This window comes from Leptidea sinapis, chromosome 7 (genome assembly GCF_905404315.1).
Source record: "Leptidea sinapis chromosome 7, ilLepSina1.1, whole genome shotgun sequence".
Taxonomy (NCBI): Eukaryota; Metazoa; Arthropoda; class Insecta; order Lepidoptera; family Pieridae; genus Leptidea; species Leptidea sinapis.
In genome coordinates, this window is record NC_066271.1 from 11,456,278 (window position 1) to 11,473,145 (window position 16,868).

A 16,868-nucleotide genomic window follows, 5' to 3' on the forward strand; every position below is an offset into this window, starting at 1 on the left:
AAGCTAACAGTCCTAGATCTTATATTATGGAAAATGAAGAAGGAAAGAGATATTGGAGAAATAAAACTTTTGCAACACCAAATGAGGTATATGATGAAAAAGTTATAAGGGACATTTCAGAGCCAGTATCACAGCAAGAGGAGCCATCAGTTGTTTCTGAGCCCAATAGTTCCAGTAGAGAGTATCTTAATCCAAATTTGAATGTGAAAATGTCTAGATTTGGCAGGGTACTTAAGCTTCCTGATAATTATTCAGATTATCAAACATAAGTCCTGAATTTTGATAATGTATAAAATAATCTTACAGTAATGTTTTACATTGTACATCTTATTTCAAAAATTAGGTGGTGAAAGTATTTATTTTTATTGAAGTGAAACTTCTTTAGAATCGTTGTGATTTCAAACCGGATGCAATGGAAAAAACGACAGGTAAGAGACACTAATACAAAAATGTGTTGGACGAAGCCGGCAAAGAATGAGACAGAAATATGCATACTATTTTATTTCACGTATGACGCGAGTAGGTATACCTTAATATATTCTTATGTCATACACACGACTTATAACTGCATAGACACCAGGAGAACATAAATATGGTAGTGGTGTTAGTAATGTCTTTCATAGCGGTTGAAATCATGTGTCATTCTAGCAGCATGTACCAGGACTTCATATGCAGTTTAGAGGTTCATGCACAATGCAGGTTTCACTTCTGACATGTGTACTTTGTACACACACAATTTTTTGTGTATGTGTGTTTTAATGTATGGTTCTAAATCAAATCAAATCAAAATCAAAAATTTATTTATTTAGCATTTTAATAAATAGTATTTGTAGGACTTCCCTTTTAAGTTCGCAGAACCTGTGTTAGGGAAGACCGCTCTTTCCAACGGATAAGAATGCTTACACATTTAACAAAAACATGAATTATAGTTAAATGAACCAATCTTAGGCATAAAATAAACAAACTAAAAATTGTTTCAATATTGAAGGTAGATTAATATTTGCGTGGCTCACACTAAACTTGTAAATAATATACCTACATAAAAAACACTTGTCATCGTCTCAAGAATGTGCGACCACTATAACTATGAACTAAGGTAATTTGTAGTTTTACGAATATTTATAAAATAGTAAAATGTTCAAAGTACGATATTTAGATAACAATCAAATAACAGCAAGCGAAATTTAATTATCTATTCATATGATACTATAATTACAACAAAAATTAATATATATATATATATATATATATATATATATATATATATATATATATGCTTTATATATATTATTTATATATATATATATATATATATATATATTTTAGAACACATATTTACACTATTTTACTCATATTATAATTAATTTAGCAAGTTTTCAGTTTCTAAATAATTAAGAGTTTTCAGCCATTTTTTAACGCTAGTTTTACATTCCCTATATGTCTTAAATATTTAAGATTTTATTAGCGGTATTGTATAATTTAGTAGCCTGTGCATCAAATTGTTTAGACGCAAATTTAGTTTTAGTAAATTTTCATTTAATTACTGTATTATTTTTACGTTTATTTAAAATCAAAGGATCTATAGATTTACTTTTGTGTATTTTTAGTATGCATTGCAATATATATAATTTTCTTACGGATAAAAGGTCCGCATCTTCATATAATTTTGTGGTATCATACAGACGATTTTTGCTTAGCATATTTTTAATTATTGCTCTCTGTGCTCGTTCTATGCTTAAGAATTGAGTTTTAAAAGTACCCCCCCAGATTCTTATACAATATAGAAGGATAGATTGTATCAGAGATGTAAATATATACTTAATAAGTTTGATATCACAGACTTTACGTAGGCGTTTGAATATCCTGATCACTTTTCTAGCTCTGTTGGCAACTACATTTAACTGAGGATACCATGATAAATTTTTGTCTATAATTACTCCGAGGTATTTGGTGGTGTTTACTCTTTCAAGTTTAGTGCACAGACAGTTTTCTATATCAGCCATGTCACATGTATGGGCAGATCAGGTAAAATTTTTATATGGTTGTGTAGAATCTTTTATTGAAAATGTAATATAATTTCTTTTCGTTAAATTTAAAGTAAGAATGTTAATTTTAAGCCAGTTTTGTACTAAGAATAGTCCTTTCTCTGACAAAGAAAATACCTCCGCCCAACTGTCTCCATGAAATAGCAAGGCAGTGTCGTCGGCATAAGAGAAAACTTGTCCATTTTGTATTTTAAAATCTGTAAGGTCGTTAATATACATTAAAAATAGCGTAGGTCCGAGAACACTACCCTGAGGAATTCCGTATGATGTAGAATATTTAACAGAACTAAAAATTTCTTTATTAATTTTAACACGTTGTGCCCGATTACGAAGGTAATCAGTCAGTAAATTTAAAAAATTACCTCTTATACCAATTTTTTCAATTTTACGCAAAAGTATGGGAATAGAAACGGTGTCAAATGCCTTTTTTAGGTCAAGAAAAATACATAGAGTTTTTTTATTTCCATCCACATACTTTGTTACCTCTTGAGTCAGATCTTGAATAGCATCCTCAGTGCTGACTCCCTCACGAAAGCCATACTGAGATTTAGATAACAAACCATACGTATTTAGGTACTTGATTATTCTAGTATTTATAATCTTTTCTAATATTTTAGAGATAACTGTTAAGACGGAAATAGGCCGATAGTTATTAACATCCTCTTTAGACCCAACCTTATGTACAGGATGTATAATGGAGCATTTGAGTTCTTGTGGAAAAATACCTTGAGCGAGTGAGAGTGAACAAAGTCGTGTGATTATAGGAGTAAGTTCTTTTTTCGCCACTTTAATAAACTTGGTTGGGATATTGTCATAGCCCGAGGCAGTCTCTGATTTTAAGTTTGATATAATTGTTGCTACTTCTGATGGCTCGGGTTCTAGTATTCCAATTGTATTTGCTTGTGAAGGAAGTCGATTAAAATATTGCTGTACAATATGAGGAGGTGTTGAGATTCCAATAGCTAAAGATTTTCCAACGTTAACGAAATAATTGTTTAGAAAGCAAGCTGATTCAGTGGGTGTAGGTTTTAACTGTGTAAGTTCTATATTTTGTTGTTTTTGTTTATTTAAATTAGTTATAGTTTTGATACTATTCCAAAGTGACTTATTGTTAGATTTAGATTTATTAAGTATTTCGCTTTCGTATTTACGTCTTAGTTGCTTCACTAAATTATTACAAAAGTTTCGATATCGTCGGTAATTTATTCTGAGTATTTCATTAGATTCATCACTTCTTAGCTGTTGCTGTAATTTATTTCTGGTTCTGATGCATTTTAAAATGCCTGGTGTTATCCAAGGTTTTATTATTTTTTTGTTACTTGAAATTCTTACCAATTTAGTATTTTTGTTAAGAGCATATTGTATGTATTTGTGTAATTCTTGTGTTAATGTATTTGGGTCTTTTATTTTTAATATATCTGGATTATATTTATCTTGCAGGGTCTTAAGTGCTTCTTCATAATTGATAAGAGATTTCGTTTTAGGTGTGGTAGAACCTTTTATTTTTTTCCGATATAGATAAATAACAGTCATTTTATGGTCCGTAATTGTAGTGTTTAGAACTCCTATAAAAGCATTAAATTGGGAAGGATCAAGGTTAATTATTATATGGTCTAAACAACTATTTTTTCTGGTATCAAATTTATGACCAGGTAGTAACCTATGTGAAGCCAATGTATCTAAATATGAATTAGCGTATTTGTCACTGTGCCCTTCAATAATATTTATGTTTATATCTCCTGTAATTATGACATTAGATTTTAGATGGGATGAATCTAGATAGGCGTTTAATGAAGTTATAAAATTTTCAGGTTTCTTTTCTACTGGCGGCCGGTATATACAAATTAGTGTCATTTTAGACACAGGGCTTCTCAATACGATCTCAAGGCAGGAAGCGCCATCCAAAGCAACTTCTTTGACATTATGTTCTAATGTTTTTTTTTACAAATACCACAACACCATCATTTTGATTTACTTTTCTATCAGTGTAATAAGTAAAATAGTAGGGTTTCTGTGGAACTGGTTTTTCGGGATCTATTCTGCATTCAGTTAAAACTATAACGTCAGTATTTCTTTTTAGCATACTTATATTGATATCTAAGTCATCTAAGTTCGATGTGTTATAAACGCTTCTTATATTTTGGGTTACGACGGAGAGGAATAAATCTTCCCTAGGAGTGTTTTTATTAAAATACTCAATAGAACATTGTTGAGCTGTGATGTTATTTGTCAGGCTATCTAAATCTTCCAACAGAGTTATTGTATTATTATCCATTAAAGGTGTTTTTGTTACAATAGGTGTAAATCTTAAATTGTATATAATGCATGATACAATTATTTCTGTAGTGATAAATACTTTGGTTTATTTTAGTTACTGGCTTAATTAAGTATAGTATTTTATTAAGTTTAGAATGTTTGGTACTCTTATATAAAGTATAACACTTTTGTATGCTGTAAAGTACAAGATGAGTAAATATAATAAATATAACAGTAGTGGTACAAATACATTAAAAGATTATAAGTATAGTTACGAAAATCCAGAAATAGTCATTCATTCCACAGTGGCTGTAATTGAGCTTCGGCCTTAATCCAAATAGTTTTTGAGTTGTCTTCTCTTTTCAAGTAGACACGACCAAACGATGTCCAACAATACTTATATCCTTTAGATTTTTTGAGGTCCCTTGCCAAGAAATACAAACGTGAAGCCTTTGCAGTTAAGTGTTCTGTTATAAATATAGGTTCGTCGGGTTGCTTTTTTGAGCCTAGGTGTTTGTTACTAAGTTTGTCATTTCTGTTTTTATTGTTAAACAACTTACAATTTTTTAAGACTTCTTCCTTAGTTAGTTCAGATACAAATTCCACAATGATTGTTTTCTTGTCTGATTTTCCATTAACTTTATAAATGTCACTTATGTCTGATCTATTAATTGTCATGTTATGTCATTAGTAGCCAATTGAGACAACATTAACACCAATCCTTCTTTGGTTTCCCTGGGCCCAATATTGGATACATTTTTGATTTCTATACTTTTCTTTTTCACTACTCTTGTTGTTTCTTCAAGTTTCTCTTCTAGAATAGCAATTCGCTCGTCTTTTTTCTTTATTTCAAGTTCTAGATGCTGAATTTTCTTCATGAATTCGTCATTTTTTTCACTTAGAGAGAATACGGATGCCTCTATTTTCGAATTTGCTGCCTGTATCTCATTTAGGATCGGGAACAGCTTACTCATTTGATGTTCACTTTGATTTACCATGGAGCGCACTAACTCCCTCATCTCTTCTTTAAATTCTGAAAATTCATCTGTACCAGCAGTTTCTAGTTTCTTTTTTTTTGCCCTCCTGGCAGTTATGTGAGTCTCAAAATTTGGTTCATTTTTTGACATTGATGATAGGTTGGGCACAGAATTCGATTTCTCCGGCGACAGTGGTTTAGACATGTTAAAAAACTAAATTGGATTCAATCAATAGTTTATGTGGTCGTCCTCCACACACACCAGGCACGAATGACCGATGCACACAGTAATTACTTGCGACGGTAGACGTAAGTTTATATTTGACGGTTCACTAATGCTTACGTTAATCTTTTCTAAATAATTGTATCGAAGTTAACAAAACACACGTCCGTTTGCCTCGAGTATCCGAGTGAAAGTTCTGGTAACATTATCTGTGGTTATCATATTGGGTGTAAAAACTGAATTGTGATTATCTTTGTAATGGTAGCTAAGCTAAAGAACTTAAAATATACTACTTCGTTTATTAAAACTGGATCTTTGATTTAATAATACTACATTTAAAATGTTTATTAGTGAAATACCTCACTTAATGGATTAAATATATAAATTTAATTTGTAGCAAAATTTATGAAAGGTGCAGGAATTGAACCCACACTCGCCTCTCGTGTTCCGTCCGAGCCCTCTTATTAACTGAGTGAACCATCCGAGTGACGCATCGGTCGTAAATCTTCGTATCTTTTGTTCAACTCTCAGGTTGTGGCTACAACTACAGGATCTGACTTATAGCCAACGGTTTGCATTAGGACCGATCAGCATATTAACATTTTGAATTATTCGAAATTGTCACGATGTCCTTAAAATTATAATGTATTTGCGCACAAGTAGATAGAAGAGGTAGCTAGCGGCCGTTCCCAATATTCAGTCTATCTCCGGGTGTGGCCTACTTTAGATAAAAAAAGTAACTATCTTTGACTTTTAATGTCCCAATAAACATATAGACGGTAACTCACCTTATCCGTCCACGCTGTCTGTCAATGGGAGAACGTACCTATAGCTTACCAGCGATAGAAGTTTGTATGGAAATTGCAATTAACGCGGCCCAATATAAGGCGAAAATAATGACTTATCGGGTATATTGAGACAGCTTCAGATTATTGACAGCTAATTAGTGACAGTAGAAGGTAGTAATTTATCTCTATCTGTTGATAGTATATTGGGAACGGCCGTTATAAACGACTTACTGCCGCGTACCACGGCGCGTAGCGATGCTGTGCAAGTCATATAGCTGCGATAGGGAAATGTTTTTCGCGCAAAAAGCACAATGCGCATGGCTCATACTTAATTCAATTATTAAATTGCAGATTTCAATTAAATTTCCGTAGTTTGACTATTAGATGTAAATTAAACCAATAGTATTAGATTGGTTTTTACCGTATAGTTGTACAACGAAATAGTTGCTTGCATTGCCTATCCTTTTTTTTGTTAAAAAAAAACTCAATAATTTATAGGTACTTAAACATATAAGTAATATTTAGGAATGGTGGCTAAATAACAATCAAAGGGCATCTATCGTCATATTAAATAAAATATTAAAACTTAAAAATACTTAATACTAGAGATCAATACATCATACAGGTACATTATATTATGCGAAACAAGGCGGAGATTAAGAATTGAAAATATATTATACCAAATACTTTGAATATACTAGGATAGAAACAACCTGACAGGCAGACCGATAATGAATGACTTATTTTCAGTTCATCATAGCAAGTTTTATATTCAAAATACTATGAAGCTAATTCCAAGTGTCGCTGACTGTATACAAGTTGTTAATAAAAATTTGGTTACTGTAACAATAGATTCACATTTTTTTTTCTATCTTCCTGTATCTCAATTAGATGTTCATCCCCCTTGCACTCTTTTATTTGTCTATAGACTAGTATATTGTAAGCCATATACATACATAACAATGTTTCCGTTTTTCACATAGCGATATTAAGAAAATATATAAAATAAAATACAAACTATTATAGAACAATTGTTGGCAAATGGCAATTTTCGCAAATTTTATGCAATCACATAATTGTCAATCTGAGATACATTTATTTTTCTATGAAATAACTTACTTACCGTGAAGTACTTGAGATAACTCAATGGGTTTAATTTATACTGTATCCCAATCGTAAATTTATGTCAGACCTTAATAACTTAGCTGGCTAATTTGTAATAAATTTATCTTAAATAGTTTTATCTTATAAAATTTTTGTTGAATCATAAATGAACAAAAGCGCAATAAATACGCGCGAAATATTAAATCGAAACGCAATGCTATTTGGTTAAAGTGCAGTGTGCCGTCAAAATCTCGATAAACTTAATCACTGGTAGGTAGATATAGTTCCGGTGGTTAACTGGTTAGCGGTATATTTCATTTTATGTGTGTTTTTTATTATTGAATGATCTGTATAATTATTATTTACAATGACTGAAAGTGGAATTGTTAAAGGGAAATCAGATAATCTTCCAAAAATAGACGCGTTTATGATTAGATGTACTATGTATTAGATGACACGTTTATTGTGTTTCAAATCCAGATTATATTTCTGCAGAATTTAAAAGAGTGAAAGCTACAAGGTAATTATGTGATAATAAATTTAATTTATAAGTTTTTTCAATTCATATTTTCTCACATTATTTTGTGAAACTAAAGATAATCTATACCTTAATGCAGAAAATATAATTTAATTGGAATTTCTATATCAATTTTTTTTCTTTTAATAAAAAATCCGGAAGTCATATCAATGTTATGATTCTGTTTTAAGTTTACATTTTTAAAGTAAAAAACTTTAAAATTATAAACTAAATACAAAATTACATATTCATTAAACTCATTTCAAAATTGGTATCTTGAATATATTCCACAACAATATTAGCAAGATACTTTATCTCTTCTCATTGATTTTTTTGTGTGAAAGAGAGGACAAACGACACGTACGCTTGTTTATCCTCTCTTCCATTCGACGTCCTTTAGAGCCTGCAGACGTCGATCAACTCGCCACGGACATCAGCGCAACAGTAGACTTTTTTGATTGAAGATAATGGAACCAAATATCTGTCTTATCTCATAAATACAGATTCTCTTATCACTATTAATTTTAGAACAAGAATATTTAAAAAAAATTGGCGTATAAATAAGACTAATTATAATCAATATTCATACAAGAATTGCAGGATCCAAATTCAAACTTAATAGGTTTATATTAACTGTAACAGCGTTTATGGTCAAATTAAAATTTAACATAATGCAACACCATGCCTACAAAAAAGGAAAAGGCATATGGACCTGCATTCCGTGTCACTAAATCAATTTAAAAAAAGAAAAGGGACCTGTTATAATCCGACACATAAAATACACTGAAAATATTATTTAATAATAACACCTGGTGAACATCGTATAGTCAATGTAGATTAACTAGACTTTGCTGCTTCAAAATTGTAAGGCGTTTTTTATTCATTATAGGCCGTGTCTTACATAAGGTAGGTATAAAGCTACACATATTACTTATAAATATAACTAGCTGACCCAACAGACGCTATTTTGTCTCTGTTAAAGCCAATGGAAATGTGTAAACTTTTTTAATTACTTGAAAATGAAACAATAAAAGTGTGTGTGTCAGCTCCGACACTCGACTGGAGTTTACTCCTCAAGAACGCAATCGTTCTTTGAAGAGGTACTAAACAAAATCAAGTCCAATGGAATCGGTTACAAACAGACATACAGCAGCTAAAGCTAATAAAAGTGTATTAATTAAAAAATCAAATAAATCCTTAAAAAACGCTCAAAATATGTCAGGAAATGCCCAAACACAACTCCTGTTAAAAGCGGAACTCAAAATTCCAATTTTAAAAGGTCTATCAAGGAAGTTACATTTTGGCACACCCTAATAGGTATCAATATTATACGACATGTGTAAGCTATCACGCAGCATACTGTATATGCTGGCTACACACAAGTAGGCTACACACATACACACACATAACTGAAAAGTGAAAGGTGCGCGAGAAATGATGCGCACCAAAAACGTAACTATCCCATTTGATGAGTAGGTTTTACTCTTCATATTTTTCTCATACCGGGTGCCTTATATGAATATCGATTCTTAAGGAGTAAACTCCAAAACGTATTACTGAATGATCAAACCCTTCAACTACCGTTCCTTGTTTGTAGTGGGCAAGACACTGCGGGGGGAGGGTCGTATCGCACAACAATTTTATAGGCTTTAACTCTTAGAAACTAAAATTATACATTAGTAACATTTTTAACTTAAAAATTATAAAACAATGAAAATAGACATTTTTAATTTAGTGTAAAAAAAATCAACTAAAATGTATTACATGTTATTTAATTTTTAATAACTGGTATTGCCTCCTCGAGCTCTGATTACAGCTTCGAGCCCGTTTGGCATACTGAACACTAGGTTTCGGAGCCGATGTTGGGGAATATTCTCCCATTCTTCTACCAGGGCCTGCTTTAGTGCCCTGAGGGTAGTAGGTGGTGGTCTTCGATTTCTGACAAGCCTCCCAAGCTCATCCGAGGCGTGTTCAATCGGGTTGAGATCAGGACTTCTTGATGGCCAATGCATCACGCTGATACCGACCTCCTGAATATACTCTTGTACGATATGAGCCGTGTGTGGCCGGGCATTATCATGCATCAGCATCGATCCATCACCCATATTTGCTAAATACGGCCCTGCATACTCATTGAGAATCTCTTGGAATCTCAAAGATATGCTATCTTTGCCCAGTGAGGGTGCCATTTTCTATGGCTACTAGCTCTGTGCGACCTTCTGAAGATATGCCCATACATGTACACTGCCTCCACCGTATTGGACTCTTTCTGAGATGCAGGCTTGAAGGTATCGCTCACCAGGTCGCCTGTTAACACTTCGCCTTCCATCAGAAGTGTAAAGGGAGAATCGAGACTCATCTGCAAACAAAATTCTTGAACATTCTTCTTCATCCCACTGCGTGTGTTCACGGGCGTATCGCAGTCTCGCTACTCGATGCTGTCTCTCGAATTTTGGGCCACTCGCTGGTCTTGGGGGTTTCAAATTTGCTTCAGCAAGTCTTCTTCTCACTGTACTGTTACTAATGTAGTCCGTCCGGGTCTGAAGTAGCTGTTGCTGGACTTCAACTGCATTTTGGTGGCGATTTCTTAACACAGTGGAAATAATATAACGATCTTCTCGGGCACTGGTACACCTGAGTCTGCCATTACAAGGTCTCCTCAGATGGTGTCCAGTCTCTTCGTACCTTCGCTGTACCTTCTGGACCGTTCGTACCGTCACACCCACCATTCTTGCAGTGCGACGCATAGTGATGCCTAGTTCCAGAAAAGCCATGATCCTAGCACATTCTTCAACTGAAAGAGGCATGATAAATAAATGTTATGTGCTTTTTAGCATAAATTTTTAAAACAAGACCCATCGATCTTGAAAAAAATTTAAAACAGAAAGAAAAATGTGAATGGTAAAATTGTAATTCGGAAACGTCAACTTTGAAAAAGGAATGGTTTTGTTTTTGATGTTTTTTTTCAGCCAATTCTTAAAAGAAGGTTTCCTACTATAATGTTTTTATGTACAAAATTAAATTCTCTTTGGAGTCCTTTTTATTTCGAAAGTATATCTTGTGAAGTTAAAACGTTATCCCAATTTTAAAAGTGTGATACTTTTGAAGGCCAGTGTATTTACTGAAGGGCTTAGGCGTGTAGATCCACCCGCTTGCTTAAGGCGTCCTGGTGAGTGAAGAGTAGCTCATCTAGGCGTACCGGAGATAACAAAAGCTGAAATACGGGCCGCAATACTCAAGATGTCAAAAGGCAAGGCTGGTGAAGATGATGTCATCGTAGAAATGGTCAAAGAAGGTGGGGACGTGGTCTTACAGATCCTCATTAAACTCTTTAATTAGTGTCTAGAAGAATGCCGAGTACCGGAAAAATGGGAAAGCGCAACGATCATTCTGCTACTCAAAAAGCCTATTATCACAGCGGTATAAATTGTTTACGAAAATTATTACCATTCGTTTGACTTGACTATTACCAACCAGTTGAGCAAGCAGGTTTCAGAGGTGGTTTTAGCACTATGGATCACACATTAACTATGAGAGTAATTATTGAAAAAGCCACCGAATATCAACTAGCACTGTGGGTCGCATTTATAGATTACAAGAAAGCATTTGATAGCATCGAAACTTGGGCAGTGGTTCAGTCCCTTCAGAACGCCCGTATTGATCACCGTTACACTAACCTCATAAAAATGTCTACAACAATGCAACTTTAAAGTTTAATTTATCACCAGAAACTCAACCTGCCAAGATTCAGAGAGGAATAGACAGGGAGATACACTCTCTCCAAAACTGTTCACCCTGGTACTGGAGGACATTTTCAAGAAGTTGGATTGGAAAGAACGTGGAATTAATATAGAGGGCAAGAGACTGAGTAACCTACGATTTGCGTGTGACATAGTACTGTTTGCGGAAAACCCGGACAACCTTCAAGTTATGATACAGGATCTCCATCAGCCCAGCTCCTCCCAGAAGTACAGAATAATGCCGAAATTTCCGCAACTTGTCGGAGTGACTTCGTATCTTTGAAAATGTATGACCGATAGTTAGCCACTCTTGAATATTCCAGGATTACTACCGTTTCATCTTTGACCAGTCATCCGCTGAACTTACCTGGGTCTTCAGAATATAGACCGGGTCTATCTGATACGTCGATTTTAAAAAGGTGCTTGTTTAGAAAGGGATAAAAGGCATTTACTTTTCAAAATTGATTCCTGTAGAATCCTTTTTATGTCACTTCTAACACTACCAGCGCTTCGGAAACAAAAATAGCCCTCTGAGAGAGAAGATGCGGCGCAAGAAACAATCCCAGCATATCTTTTCTGTTCTTTTCAATAAAATATTATGATTTTGTAATGTCGTTGTGATCGTCTGATCACTTAGATATTCAGCTGTGAAGTAGTAGGATTTACAACAGAGCCATTTTTTAATAAAACATTTAAATTGATTATAGATAATGCCTGAACAGTGGTTGGGACTTTATTATAAAAGTGTATGCATTTATCCTTTAAGCTATTATGTATCTTAATTGTGAGTTATCCGTCAGGGTGCCCACTATAATATGGGTGTCGTGTCTGTTTAAGTTTTGTTTTGCAACTTCTGAGGTTACCCATCGGGGTACTGTTATTAAGAGAGGATAGCTATGAACATAATTGGTAGAAAGACAGCGGCAAGAGTACACTGACCTGTATAAATACCACTGGACAGGCCGTTCCATGTGTTTAACAGCAAATCTCTTGTGCCTATATGAAGAGCTACTCGCGAGCGTCCAGAAAACTAATTTTGACGTATAATACAAATGGCTGCGAAGGAACGTATAATACTGCGAAGTATCAACGTAATAATGTACGCAATTTTTTTTGGAAATGGTTTCCCACCATCTATCGATGTTTGCTGAGGTTGTCATCACAAGATTTAGTACCGCAGACTCTCGCTACATGGCCAACAGCGCCAAAACGGCGAATACCAAACAGGCAGAAAAGTACTTTGACAGTCGCCAGTCCAGTGGTATATAGTAGAGGTTTACACCTTGCCAGTTCATCCGATGCAACGTTATTCAATGATCCACCTGAATCCACCAATGAGTACCTGAATCCGTTGTGAAGTTACCACGTCACTACTTTATTATTATTAATATTGAAGATTCTATACAAATAATATATATCGTGCGGTTGTGAATGAAATCTATTTAAATGTTTTGGCACTTAAGCGATTACCAACTAGGCGTCCGCGTTGACTCGTCATATGAAGAGAAGTGAAAAGATAAAGATTCATGTTATGGGATCTTTATTTCAATTACAGCATAACTGGGCGTAAAACCGTGTGAGCTTACATCTCTCTACCTACTACAGATATGTTATACGGCCACTACAGAAATTGGTGTGTAATCATTACTGCCCTGGACGAACACTTCACACACAATTAGTTCACCAGTGGGAGGCACCTTTGCACAGGGTGCCGGCTAGATTATGGGTACTACACCGGCGCCATTTTCTGCCGTGAAGCAGTAATTTATAAGCATTACTGTGTTTCGGTCTAAAGGGCGCCGTAGCTAGTGAACTTACTGCGCTCGTCTGATACTTAACATCTTATGTCTCAGACGAGCGCAGTTGTAGTGCCGCTCAGAATTTTTGGGTATTTAAAGAATCCTGAGCGGCACTGCATTGTAATGGGAAGGACGTATCAATAACCATTAGCTGAACGTCCTGCTCGTCTTGCCACTTATTATAAAAAAAAAGTTATGCTGCTACTGCAGAAATAGGTGAGGTGGCAGTACTGCCCTGGACGGACACTACACAATTCACTACAGTTAGCTCTAGGTACTGCTAATATTTCCTAGCTTGTTCTTTTCAATTCTCGATTTTTGACATGGATTATAAAAAGTTTTGTTGTCTTAACATTAAGTAAGTAAACAAAATCCGCATGTTAACCTAGTCATTGAAGATTAGATAAAAGAGTTCATAAAACTGTGTAATCTGTATTTATGAATAATTTAGGGTGACCATGAAATAGGTACAGATTATACTATGATTTAATATTTATTATTATTACAATTATTTGTCAAATATATCGTACTACAATTATTGTATTCGATTGCCATCTTGCAGCCCTATTGCGGATCTGTGGATGGAATAGAATAATATAAAAATCGCGATACAAAAGTAGGTGTTGATCGAAGAAGGTTGAAAATTTAGGGTTGTATGTATTTTTTAATGTTGTATCATAAAAAATATAAAATAAATAATTTATCTAAAAATAAAAATTAGGGGTTAATTTACCCTCAACATTTAGGGGATGAAAAAAGATGTTCTATTGTCAGACCTACCCAATATGCACACAAAATTTCATGAGAATCCGTCAAGCCGATTCGGAGGAGTTTAACTACAAACACCGTGACACCAGAATTTTATATATAACATTATATTATAAGTTAAGTTTTATCGCTTCAGTGATAAGTGTTGTAAATGTCAAAGAAGTTTTCTTAAAATGAGTAAAGATTACACGCACACACTTTTTATCTGCTATAATTCTGCTGAGTTAGCGTTTACTACAAGCACAGAATAGGCATGGATACTTACGTTTAACTAGAAGACAAATATATGGTCACAACAGTAGTGACAATTACATAATCTAGTTATATTGTTGTGTGGGTAGATGTAATAGTTATTCAGATACGGACTGTGATAAACTTTGGACGACTTGTAAGTAGATTTATATTATATTTATATGTATACGTTGCTTGTAGGTACTTCAAGGAACTTTCTGACATATATAACCAAACTATGGATCTAGGATGATGCGACCTGGACACTTACCCCCCTTATTCATAATAGTCTTCTAACTTAAAGCATTGCTAATTCTCCCTCTGTCTTCTTCTATTGACCTAAGTCAGAATGAGAAAAACACTCCTTAGCGGCTGTTTAAAGTTAGCGGACCATTATGGATAAGGGGGTTACAAAATACTGTTTATACGAACCTCCTTATGAATTGAGGCGGGAACTATAATCAAGTTTGCTACATCCAAGGTCATCATTTGTCATTAGTATGGCAGGTGGTTAATATTAGGATATTCCATGATCAAGCGTATGTTGTCTCTCTTTTCTACAATTAGGAAGACAGTCAGGCAACTTATGATTTCACATTTTCTGGAATACAGGCCTAAGTGTGTCGGGGCCTATCTTTGAAAAGAGTGATGATACAAGCAAGTCTTTTAAACCTGATGGTAAGTGAATGCGTAGTGCCTATGACAATGCAGTGCCGCTCAGGATATTTTTAAAGCCAAAATTCCGACGTAAGATGTTGGGTCTCATTAGCTAAGTAATTTCACCAGCTACGGCGCTCTTCCAACAGAACCAAATCTCGAAGAGCACTAGTTGGAGAGCGCTTGCCAGTACGGTTTACGATAAAGTCGCTCAGATGGTGATCGTCTTGTATATCGAAAGGAGAGGCGTTGGCGGTGAGTCTGCACTAAGCGAAGGCCTTCGATCGGGTGTGGCAAGCGTTTATAGCGAATCTGCCATCCTATGGGCTTCCTGAGAGGTTGTGCAGATGGGATGTACGATGCATGCACCAAATTAAAACCTATAAACGCTGGTATCCCGCAAGGATGCGTGTTGCGTCTCTTACACTGTTTTTTCTAATAATAATATGCTGCAAATCGGTGGTATTCATGCTATGCAAACGACAGCACAGGGTATGCCTCTTTCACCGGTTGTGCCAAATTTGTGTTTGATATCGAGACTAAGCCCAGACAGTACTTTACTACAAACCACTGCCTGCAACTATATAAGGCCCAATTTCATTCTCACATGGAGTACCTTTGGGTGGGCGCTCAGTACCAGCTTCTTCCATTTACCCCCATACAAAGAAGAGCGGTTCTAATCATAGACATATGTTTTTTTTTATATGAGAGGGGGCAAACGGGCAAGAGGCTCACGGGATTGGGAGAGGTGAGGCAACCGCCCATAGATATCCGCAACAACAGGTGTATCAAGAAATGCGTTGCCGGCCTTTAAGGTGGGAGTATGCTTTTTTCTTGAAGGTCCCTAAGTCGTATCTGTTCGGGAAGACCGCTGCTGGTAGTTGATTCCACAAAGTGGCTGTGCGAGGCAAGAAATTTCGAACAAAACGCGCTGTTGTGGAATGCCAGACGTCTACGTGATGCGGATGGTACTTTGTACGTAATGTCCGGTGGTGGAATTCGGCCGCTGGAATCAACCCGAACAGGTCCTCTGAGCACTTCCCGTGATAAATGCGGTAGAAGATGCAGAGAGAACCCACATCTCTACGTGTGTGTTTTCTTTGCATCTTCTATCGTATATGAGGAGTAGTCAGAGAAGTTGTTAAGGTTGATACCAACAGCCGAGTTCATTAAGACGGACTAAAATCCACCGGCATCATATTGAGGTCTGGCACTCTACAACAGCACGTTTTGCGAGAAACTTTTTCACTCTTGACGGCTGCAGTTCTCCAGGACCGATACGACTTCGGGACCGTCAAGATTAGAGTATACTCCCATCTTAAAGGCCAGCAACGCATCTATGGACCTCTGGTGTCGCGGATGTCCAAGGGCGGCTACTTTCCATAACGAGAGCCTCTTGCCCAATCTTATATTAAAAAAAACTATATTGCTTATTGACACAGAAACAAGTAATCTTCGAGTTTATGTAAACATTATTTGTTTATCGCAGCTGATTACAGTTTATTATTATAATACAATTACTGACAATAAGTCTCTAAACAAAGCAAATGTCACAGTTTATCGTGCATTAAAACTTTCTTGTTTGTTTATTTATACCAGTATTCATCCAATTAAATATCACTATTGTAATTCGACTAAAAACTTGAAACGATAAAAAAGTTTTTGGTTTTATGAAATCATGCGGGTAGTTTTGAAGTTTCTTGAAGACGGTGCGTATTTGCGCGCGTTATGTTATTTCATCTAATAAATATATTGTAATGACAC

The 16,868-nt window shown here is 35.1% G+C and overlaps 1 protein-coding gene across 2 annotated transcripts in view; it reads left to right on the forward strand.

The window, feature by feature from the left end:
- Positions 1-16,868, forward strand: part of LOC126965253 (uncharacterized) — a 148,687-nt gene that overhangs the window by 114,794 nt on the left and 17,025 nt on the right. The window contains exon 2 of one of the 2 annotated variants that reach the window (XR_007729504.1): positions 15,888-16,813. The gene's annotated coding sequence lies outside the window, so the exon portion shown is untranslated. Of the gene's footprint in view, positions 1-15,887; positions 16,814-16,868 lie in introns of those variants that run through there. The other variant, XR_007729503.1, reaches the window with a different exon arrangement.